Source organism: Quercus lobata, chromosome 5 (assembly GCF_001633185.2).
Source record: "Quercus lobata isolate SW786 chromosome 5, ValleyOak3.0 Primary Assembly, whole genome shotgun sequence".
Classification (NCBI taxonomy): Eukaryota; Viridiplantae; Streptophyta; class Magnoliopsida; order Fagales; family Fagaceae; genus Quercus; species Quercus lobata.
Window position 1 is genome coordinate 70,757,901 of NC_044908.1, and position 11,018 is coordinate 70,768,918.

Genomic DNA, 11,018 nt, shown 5'->3' on the forward strand with positions numbered 1-11,018 from the left:
AGAGCCCAAAAATAATCTTATGGGCTATTTCATTTCTAGAAGAGAAAGAATATGATTTCCTATCCAATAAAAGATGGGTTACTAGAATTACTCGTCCAAAAGATATAGAAGTGGAGCTGCATTGGGTGTTAGCCCATGACTGTTCTGGCCGAAAGATTATTATGGGCCTTAGACTTTAAAATGTAATTTGCCGACGCCCAGGCTCCGCTTTATTTCGGTGTCAAAGTTTTTTTAGTTTTTTTCTTTGCCCATGTCCCAACCCAATCACAATCATTGATTTTGCCGTTCAAATCCCGGCAGCATAATCATAATCAATGGATGAATGATCAAAAGACAATGAAGGGTCCTTTCATTTATAGTCGGCTTTATTTTCCTCCAATGCCTTCACATCCACGTGTCGAACACATGGACAACCTCTGTGTCCCCTAGTGATTTGCGCATGCACGTTTCTTTTCTAGCAACATTGTTGTCAAAACTAGGTAGGCGGTATGGTTGCCCAGTACGAGGAAGTATACCCTGTTACGAGGGTATGCTTCCTCACAAGACAAGCTGGTGGGATGTATATATTAACCCTACTCTCTGTTCTTAACTCTCAGTTCACTGTTCTCTCTCAAGCAAGGAAAAACCCAAAATCAACGCTGAAAAAATGGCCTTTGTGTCACAGTTAAGCCAATTCACTCTCTCAGCGGTCACTCCACAAACCCAGTTCACTCCCAGAGCTTCAGTTTTTGCGCCAAATTCTGTTAAAATCGGAGCGAAACGGGTCGAGGAAACCCGGATTTGGACCGGGGAATTGGTCCGGGAGAGGCGGAGTTTTCGGGTCGGAGCGCACTACAACAAATCTAACTTTTTTCAAGGGTCTAAACCCTTAAAAAAAGTATTAAAAAGCCTTGAAAAAAATTATTTCAAGAGTCCAACTGACCCTTGATGACCTTCGAAACATATACCGTCGAAAAAGAAATTTTGATGGCCTTCATGGCCCTCAAAACAAGTGCTCTAATCTTATTTTGAGGGTCAAGAGACTCTTAAATAACCTTTTACCAAGGTTTAAAAGATTTATATTTACCACCCTTGATAAATAAGGTTATTTAAGGGGTCCCTTGACCCTCAAAATAAGATTTTATTATATTAAAAAAAAAAAAAAAACCACAATCATGCAAAAAAAAGCAATATATATATTTATATATTGCTACAATTACACACAAAAATTCACAATTATTGAGATTATATGCTATGATGTTGATGTATAGTAAAAGTAGTATATCGCTACAATTACACTTTCTTTGATCTCTAAACTCAAACCTACAAATTAACAGATTAGGGGCCGCATACAAATTGCCAATATGTCAATTATTGTTTAAGAGAAAAGATATCAACAATCACAATTTGTACAAAGACCCAATCTATCCAAGAGTAAAAAGTTTTGATACATTTTATTCTTCATCATCATCTCCAAAGCAAGAAACATTATGACTTGATTTTGATTTACCTGCACAGATGCATGTATTGGCCAATTAAGGATAGAAATTTCGAAGAAACTAAATATTTATGATAACAGCACAGTTAACCAAGGAACAAAGCAGCAATAAAATATAGTCATTTAAGAAGATATAAGCTGACTCATACGGTGGAACTCAAGAACATAACTAAGTAGCCAACAAGAGAAATTACTCATATAGTGGACAAAGATTCATGTAGGACAACTTATAAGGATTAAAATGGCAGAGCTTACTTCCAATAGTGTACTTGCTTTGCAAATCCTGTGAAAAAGAAAAATGAAGACAGAGACACTATTAAATTATTTTGATCTTTTAACTTTTAATTCAATGAAATGATTTCTTTAAAAATTCACATTTAGCATGGCAGCACTCTCAGGATAAGCAACTCAACCATGGCAAGATTTAAATCAATGAGATAGCCTTTATTTAGCTTTCAAGAGAAGATGAAGTTCCCAAGCTTAACATCTCTGTGAACCACTCAATGCAATTACAAAATAAAGACCTTTACAGCTAGGCATTTTTTGAGACTTCTCTAAATGTACAATTGTAGGAGCATCTTACCTGCTTATGCAAACATGCAAGGGCCCTAAACAGACAATAACCATACCACTGGAGCTGATATACATCCATGTCTTTCTTCAAAACCTAGAAGAAAAACAATGCAATTGCATTAACACAGCTTCCAAATGAGGTTTGAATGAAATGGCTCAATAATTTCCAAATTTTGGACACTGCAATTGAATTTCAACTTTAAAATTTCTTGACAACAATTTATAAAATAGACTAGATCATTACCTACATCAACCAAATATTTATTTCAATAGAAGGTACCACTATTTAAAGGTGCAGTAATATATGTGGGACAGGGGATAAGTATCTTAATATATTAATATATTAACTTATTAAGAAAGAAAGGGATGGTACCTGGTAGCATCAATATTCATGTGATCAAATGATCCATTAAAATATAACCTGGGAAAGTGATAATTGTATTATAAAGTAAAATAGAAATATTCCAAAATACAAAAACAGTGCAACTAAAAAGGCAAACAGATGGATGAACTGAGGAAGGAAAAATGAAGAAACATACTTGAGCCATTATTTCATATGTAAGAACAAACTTTATAGGGCCACTAGTTTAATCAAACTCGCTATTGGGGCTTAAACCCGACGTAGGAACAACCACCCTAAAAAGCAGAATCTTGAGAGACAGAAGAATAAGTTCATGAACCGTTCATCAAGCGAGAGCCTGCATACAGGAAATGAAATATTGTCAATCACCGCATAACATTTCTTAGGATTAACAGGCCACTGGATAGTTAGTTGGAAAGGGGAAGACTTAATTAGCATAAGAAATAAAATAGGACAGGCAAAAACAGTTAAATAAAAGGAAATGGGTGTTAAAAAAGCACAGCCCCAAACGTTTACACCAGGAAAATGGCTAAAATAATAATAGGCAAATCATTTGAAGAATAGTTAACCTGTCAGGATCAATGGTAAGTACAACGACATTCGGTAGAATCCGAGTTGCAATCTCAGTGACGTCATAATAAGCATTGGTGGCTCATAGAGCCATGATCCCTGACACAATAAAATTTTGAATTGGTCCATAAACTAATTGGTACAACAACATTGGAGTTAATCAACATCCAACATTTAAAGAATTGAAGATGGAAGATAAAATGCATAATTTTTTTATTAACAAAACATAGAAATATTTTTAATGCCAAGAACTTCATGAATAATGAGGTGAAAGAGTTGCCACAGACAAATATCATAGAGTTCTGATACCTGCTCCTCAGGCAGGCGAGAAAGTATCACGCAATGCACGAACAGTAAATGCATTAATCAAAACTCTCTTCCTTGTTTGCATTGTAGATATGAACCCATCAGTTGAAACTCACAAAAGGAACATTTAGCAAAATATGCTTATGATGACCAATTAGGCCAAAATGAAAAAAAGGAAGAAAGCATGACATTTGAGAACAAGCATATCAAACAAGAATATCAAGTTACTCAGGATGCCAATGAATCAATAGAATCCGAAATTGCTGATACTAACCCCTTCATTTAGGTGACTTGCAATATTCCCAAGTAAAATGGTAGTATTTGTTCTGATTGCTGGCTCTTCATCAACCTGTAAGATTTACAAAACTGAGAAACCTATTGAACATAAAAGAAAAAGAAAAAGAAGTCATTGACAACTAAGGGTCCGTTTGAATACAACTGAAAATTGAAAACTGAAATTGAAAACTGAAAAACACTATAGCAAAATAATTTTTAAATGTGTGAATAGTATCATGGGACCCATTTTTAATGAAAAAACTTGCTGAAAAGTTAATTTGTGGGTCTGTGAACAATACACGATGTGCACTGATTGGCTGGAAAAAGTTAGAAAAGTCAAACTTTGTGGCTATTGTTCATTGAATAGTGCATGAACAGTAACCGCAAGTTTCAAAAACGCGTGGATAAAAAAAAAAAGGAAAAACACAGACGCCCTGGAAATCAGCGCAATCCAAACGTACTCTAAATCAATATAGGCATTTAATGATCAATAAAACCAACTTAAGTCATTAATCAGGAAGTCTAAAATATGAGTGAATAACCAGCTCTTTATAGGCTCCACTTCTCCAAACAAATGGTTGAAACTATTACCTGCAACTTTGAGAGATACTTTAATAATGACCCTGCAATAGTACGTTGAGAAAGTTGCAATGACAAGTGAAATAGGAACACCATTTAGAAAGGAGTTAAAAAAACACAAATAATTAGCTTGAATCAACAATTCGTTGAGCATGGGTAAGAAATACTGAACATCCTCTGCCATTTTGGCTTCCATCTAGGGTCATATTCTCCATCAAATCACAAAGTATCATGTCTTTTTAGTTCCTTGACCTTTCTTTCTCTGTATTCTTTCTCATCCTTGAAGTGAATTCAACTTAATTCAAACCACTCTAATTTAGGCATGAACCAAGCAAGTTAGAGGACATTCATCTTGTAAGACATGGTGCAAGACAGCTTGCAAAGGGTGGCCAAACTGTATGGTGCCCCACCAAGAAAAAGACAGAAGCCAAGAGTCATTAAAATAGGTATGCCAATAAGCTATAATTCAAATGACACTAACTCTCACAAGAATGGAAGGAGAGTGAAGTTGTGGGTTCAAAACCTACAACATGTTTTGTACAGCAACAAAGCCTTAGTCCCAAAACTCAGCTTTGAATCTTCAACAAACTAATTAGACTAATGTAACAAATCAACACTTATTATTTCTGCACTTTTTAAATGCAATTCATTATTCCTTCTCAAAAAATTCAACACTAACTACCAGAATTACTACAATATATACCTCATATATTAAAGGGCTCTCATCAAAATCAACATTGGTTTTTATCAATAAATCCATTACACAGAAAACAAAGGAAACAGGAGTCCTAAAACCAGAAAATATGATGCACAAACCTTAGGAGCCAGAGTAAGCATGTATTCAATGGAACAGAACAATAACAAATATAAGGGAAAAATAGATTGCCAATTCCAAGCTACATAACTTGAAAATGAATTTATAAACTTCATAAGCTCTAGTAAGTTTTATAAACAAAATGAACGTAAAAAATCTCTGCAATGTAAAGAAGCTGAACAGAGCATTGAATTGCAATGACCCAAACCAAGTAAAAATTAAATTGATACTATTGATAAACCAATGCTCGTTTCCACAGGAAACCTAAAATTAACAAACACAGCAACACAAAAAAACCTCATAGATCCAACCCATACTTAAATTGATATTAGTGAAATACTACACCATTAACACTTACCAACTCCTTTTAAAGCATTTCTTCAATATAATATGTTCAAACCATAATTTAGATTCCAAAGGATTGGTATGTAATTCCATTTCCAAAGTATCCAAGCCCTAGCCCCAAATTATATTATTGGCGAGGAAGAGAAATATCAGTGGAGAGAATGAGAGAGAGAAAACAAGAGAGAATACCAAAAAATTCTTTGCAAACTTCTACTAGGTAATTTCCAAATTCAAATTTTTTTCTCGAGAAACAAACAGAGAGAGAGACCTGTAATCGGACAAAAGGGCGGAGGAGAAAGCTCTGACTATCAACGGCAGGTCCTCGTCGGAGATAGGATCGTCGACCATTGTGCCTCAACCTATCGTCAGACGTGATAGAAATTAGGGTTTCCAAGTCGCCGATCAGCAATTGACACCGAAGATTCACCGATGAGCCACAGAACTCTCCGAGCTTCACCATTAACTCAATAAGAACAACAAGAAAAAATTTTTTTTTGATTAATTATTCACAAAAAACCAAACGAATTCACAAAAATCGAATCTGAAAATGGAAGAGCACACAAACCTGTGAAAGAAATAGAGCGATCGATGGTGAGGACCCATGTCAGGCCACCGGCGTAACGAAGAGTGCCATCAGTATAGCGAGGGAGGATTTTCCCGCCATAACTGCAGAGCAATTTGATGGTCTCTGTGTTTTTGTTGTTGTTGGACTCCATGAAAGTTTTTGAAAGTGAGAGAGAGAGAGAGAGAGAGAGAGAGAGAGAGAGAATTTTCTAAGAGAGTGAGCAAAGACTTTATTTGAAAATTGGTTTTCTGAATTCTGAGTTTTAGGGAGACACAGAGACTTTATTTCGAGGGTTGAAACATTTGGATATCTTTTATTAAGGGTTGTGTTAGAATTTCGTTGAAAAATGTAAAAATTTGGAGGCAGCAATTACACGGGATTTTAGTTTTTTAGTTTATTTCAAGGGTTTTAATGACCCTGGTAACAAGATTAGTCAGATTTTAATTAACGCGCCAATTTGTTAGCGTTTGTTGCAACCATTTTCAGTGAACCCTTGAAAAAAGTGGGTTGAAACAAGTCATGTTTTTTGTAGTGGCGGGGAGCGAAGAGGAGTTGGGTCCCGAGAAGGAAGAGGTGCTCGCGGTGGCGGTGGCGGTGGCGGAGGTAGAGGAGAAGAAGGAGGTGAAGACGGTGGAGCCAAGCGAGATTGATAGGCTGAAGAAGGCTTTGGTGACCTCGTTTCACGGGACTAACTGGGGGCTAAGTGCGACGAGCGAGACAAGAGCCGAGATTATCAAGCTTATCACGCAGCTGGAGGCGAAAAATCCCACCCCTGCACCCACTGAGGCCTTGACTCTTCTCAATGGGAAATGGATTCTCGCGTAAGTGTTTGTTTACACTGTTCGAACTCTCAGGATTACCTGCTTTAATATTATCATATATGAACATGTGCATCAAAAGCTTAAAAGTGATAAGAAATTCTGAAACCTGTTTAATTAAATCTTAGTAGAGAAGTAATTTGCTTGCTTGGTTCAATTGGTGTTTTTCTCCTTTGGAAATGGAAAATTTCATAAAATTTTAGGAGTTCTAGACCAGATAGTAAGAAAGGGGATAATATCATTCGATGAATCTTGTTTGGAAACTAAGAAATTTTTTTGTTGGTGGAGTGGTGTATTAGACTATTTGTATATGGGTTCTTCTTTGGTCATAATTTCACAAGTCACAACATTTTTACCAAAAAAAAAAAAAAAAAGAGGTGTTAGTCTAACCTAAGTTAAAATAAAATAAGAAAGATTATACCCGGATCCAACATAACTCAAAACAAGGTTGTTCTGAAAATGTTTTGAAATTTTTGTTGTGCCTATAAACTTTTTCTATATTATAGTAATTGCTTTGTAAGATTCTTGTAGAGTAAGAATATTTTTGTAGAAAGCATTCCAGTAGGTGTTCATGATTCAACTGGCAATATGAGATTGTATTTGTGCCTTGCAGTTTGATCTTTTACACCTTGATTAATGCCAATGGGCTCTAGTTAAAAGGCACTCCCGATCAAATAGTGATTAAATCATTAAATTCATAATTTTCTAATAGCTTAAGTTTTGGGGTAATTAGTAATTTAGTGAAAACAAAGATATAAACAATGAGATTTGAAAGAAATATGTTCAGATGACATAGTTGAGACAAGAGCCGCATGTTCTACTACAGTGAAACTAAGAGGCTGTTTGGTTTTTGTGTTTCCATCACCCATAACTCTGTTTCCATCACCTATAACTCAAAAATGTGGGTCCCACGACTGAGAAGTCTGTTTGGTTTTTGTTTCCAGTTTTTGTTTTCATCACTCAATTCTCTAATTTTGAGTGATGAGTTATGGAAACTGAAAACACATTTTAGGTGTTTTCAGTTTCCAAAACTCAGTTTCTAATAGCATTTTCGTAATTAAACACATATTGAGGGACCCACGGTCAGAGAAACAGCTGCAACTTTTGACTTTTTTTTTTTCACTGGGTTTGGTGAGTTTGGGTGGTCTTCTTCTTCTTTTTTTTTTCTTTTCCCTTTCACGTTAGGCCTGGTCTGGTCTTCTTCAATTTTTTTGTTTTTTTTCAATTCAAACAATACCCATAAACAATACCCATAAACTTTTCAATTCAAACAATCTCCAAAACAAACCTCAACCCAAAACAAACACAACTCCAACTACACAAAAAATAAAGAAGACACAGGGCTGTTTTTCTTCTCCATTTCCACTGTCGACACCATCATCTCAGTCTCGGACCCATAAAAAAAAAAAAAAAAATCAAGAAGACACAGGGCTGGGTCACGTCGCCGCTGAGTTGAGCTGCCTCTGGGTCGCGCCACCGCTGGGTCCCTCTTCCTTCTTCCACTTCATTTTACTTTTGTTCCTATTTTTCTTAGAAACCAACTTCTTCAAATTTGAAGATTTTCTCTTTTTGCTTCTTTGGTTTTCTGTCTAAGATATAGTTCTCCGTGTGTATCTGTGCCTGAGTAATTGAACAAAAGCTTCAACCATTTTGAGAGGTACATATAATGGCTTAGTGAGATGCTTTATGAGGCTAACAGAAGGGTCTGACTTGGTGATCAGGTATGGGTCCCACAAAAAGGTTGAAATATTTGAGTGATAAAAAGTGAAAACAGTGTCCAAACGGGTGGGGTAGTGGAAATTGGGGTATTTTAAGTGATGAGTGATGAGTGATGAGTGAGGAGTGAGGAGTGACAAAAATTGAGTGAGGAGTGAGGAGTAATGAAAAAAAAACTAAACAGGGCCTAAGCGACTCACTTAAGGCAAAATTTATGAAGTTTTGACAAGACATCCATTTGAACTACATTTGTTTTAGGTAGAAAAGACTTAGAAAAAAAAAAGACAAGACATCTGTTTGTACTACAATTTTTTTAATGTAGAATAGACTTCTTATATGTACTTGTTAGTGTTAGAAGACAGATAGGAATCCAACTCTAGGCTGTTTGTGACTTGTGATAATCAAGTTGCTTTGTAATTTGGTTTGGCCCCATTCATGGAATTTAGACATCCACCAAAGCTAAATTCCACAGGACTTGGGTTGTGTACAAACTTTGTAGCCAGGATCAAAATGATCAACCCAAGAATGGTGCATCTTTACACTCATCTAGTTCTTGTTATGTGAGGCATGCATACTTGCATAGAGGTCTCTAGATCTGGTAATGTTTTTACATATGGCATTCTGCTATTTTTACATTATAGGTCTGGCACAGACAATTAATTTAAAGCAAAACCTAAAAAATTTGATTTGGCCAAGGGCCTTGTAGCCGAATAGGCACCTCCCATGCACAAAGTATTTGGGGTCTAGGGGAGAAGGGTTCAAGGTACAGGGTTAGCAACACATTGTAATTATCTCTCTCTCTCAAAAAAAAAAAAAAATGATTTGGTATGACATTGTTGCTTAATGTGTTAGCTATTTGTTGAGAAATGGTTTGTAGTTATCTTTGGAAGTTGATGTAGCAACAATTAATATTGGAAATATATCATGAAACAACAAGATTTTTTTTTTCCCTCATAAGAGTTCTCATGTTTCTTCTTAAAGTACTCATGAGAATAGTCATGGACATGGTGAATTTGAATTTTGTATGTGGAGCAGGTACACATCTTTTGCAGGTTTATTCCCATTGTTGTCGAGGGGTGCACTGCCCTTAGTGACGGTAGAAGAAATATCACAAATAATTGACTCAGAAAATGTTACGGTCCAAAATATTGTCCAGTTTTCTGGGCCATTGGCTACAACTTCAATTAGTACCAGTGCCAAGTTTGAAGTCCGAAGTCCAAAGAGTGTGCAGGTTTTATTTTCGTTTCTTTTAATGTTATCCTTTCTCATCAATCACTAATAATGCCTACAAGTCCAGCAATCTAAAGTTACAGATTATTTCTTACATATATGGTTCACATCTCTGTTAAGGCCACACATTATAGGGTGCAAATCAAAATTATATTCCAAGTACCTTCTGCATTCAGAGATTCTCTTTGGCCATGTTGTTCTATCACACCTTAGAAGCTTTGGATTTAGCTCTAAATTAGCCCTTTCCTTTTTTTTTTTCTCCCTCTATTCAGATCAAATTTGAAGAAGGTATCATTATTGGGATTCCCCAATTAACTGACTCCTTAGTGATACCCGAAAATGTGGAATTTATGGGCAAAAGATTGACCTTACACCCTTCAAGGGCTTACTTAACTCTGTTCAAGACACAGCTTCATCTGTTGCGAAGACCATTTCCAGCCAGCCACCATTGAAGTTCTCTTTCTTAAACAGCAATGCTAAATCATGGTTACTTACCACATATCTTGATGAAGAACTTCGAATTTCAATGGAAGAGGGTGGCAGTGTGTTTTTTCTCATCAAGGAAGGCAGCTCCCTCTTGACAGCCTAGGCAAACTAAAATTTTCTTTTATAATTTCTTATAAGGATATTGCCTCAACAAAGACATTTTAAGTAATAAATCTTTGGTGATGAATGTAAACTGGATCTCTAATATGATGTTTGTAAAGATATCGAAGAGTATATCCATAACTTAAATTGGTTGTCAATCTTAGGTCATTTTAACGGCATGTACGCTCTCTGCTAACATATGATTTTTCTTGACAGAGCATTGTTTTGCATTTGATGGAAGTCCTTTACATATCTCTCTCTTTTTTATTTATTTATTATTTTTTTAAAATTTTGTGAGAACTACTATTTTATTGACATTGGGACTAGGGGTGTACAAAAAATGGCCCTAACTACCCGATCACCCCTAAACCAACTGTTAAATGTGGTCACTGCACCACCAACCATGGTGGAGGTGCAAAAACGAGGTGTGGTTTTGTTTTTAGAAAACCGCACTTCACCGCACCTAATAATACTCTTATCATTTTTATTTTATATATTTAATATATATTTTTCAATAATTGAAAATTACTAAAAAGTTTTACAACTAAAAACCCTTTTTACAACTAAAATCCCATCGGCCTATTCTAAATCAGCCCAAAACAAAGGAAAAAAAAGAAAGATATTTGGGCAAGTCCAAACTAGCCCATAATGGGAATAAAAGGCCCAGCATAGCATAGACAAAATTGCATTGAATTGTATGGTCTAAAACAGTACCAAATCACAAGGTGACCAATCAGTTTATAGTGAGGGGCACCGAATCGCATAGTATATATTCCTTGGGGTGTGATGATAAATATGAT

At 35.8% G+C, this 11,018-nt stretch overlaps 2 long non-coding RNA genes and 1 pseudogene across 2 annotated transcripts; 1 reads left to right on the forward strand and 2 right to left on the reverse strand.

Moving 5' to 3' along the window:
- The first annotated feature begins 526 nt into the window (after positions 1-526).
- LOC115991046 lies at positions 527-10,239 on the forward strand (annotated as a pseudogene).
- Positions 1,448-2,226, reverse strand: LOC115992633. The gene is made up of 3 exons (XR_004092581.1): positions 2,061-2,226; positions 1,733-1,760; positions 1,448-1,489 (listed from the first exon to the last, which is right to left on the reverse strand). It is a non-coding gene; the product is annotated as an uncharacterized LOC115992633 (long non-coding RNA).
- On the reverse strand, positions 2,672-4,191 carry LOC115992634. The gene is made up of 3 exons (XR_004092582.1): positions 4,155-4,191; positions 3,562-3,636; positions 2,672-2,748 (listed from the first exon to the last, which is right to left on the reverse strand). It is a non-coding gene; the product is annotated as an uncharacterized LOC115992634 (long non-coding RNA).
- Positions 10,240-11,018: the final 779 nt, after the last annotated feature.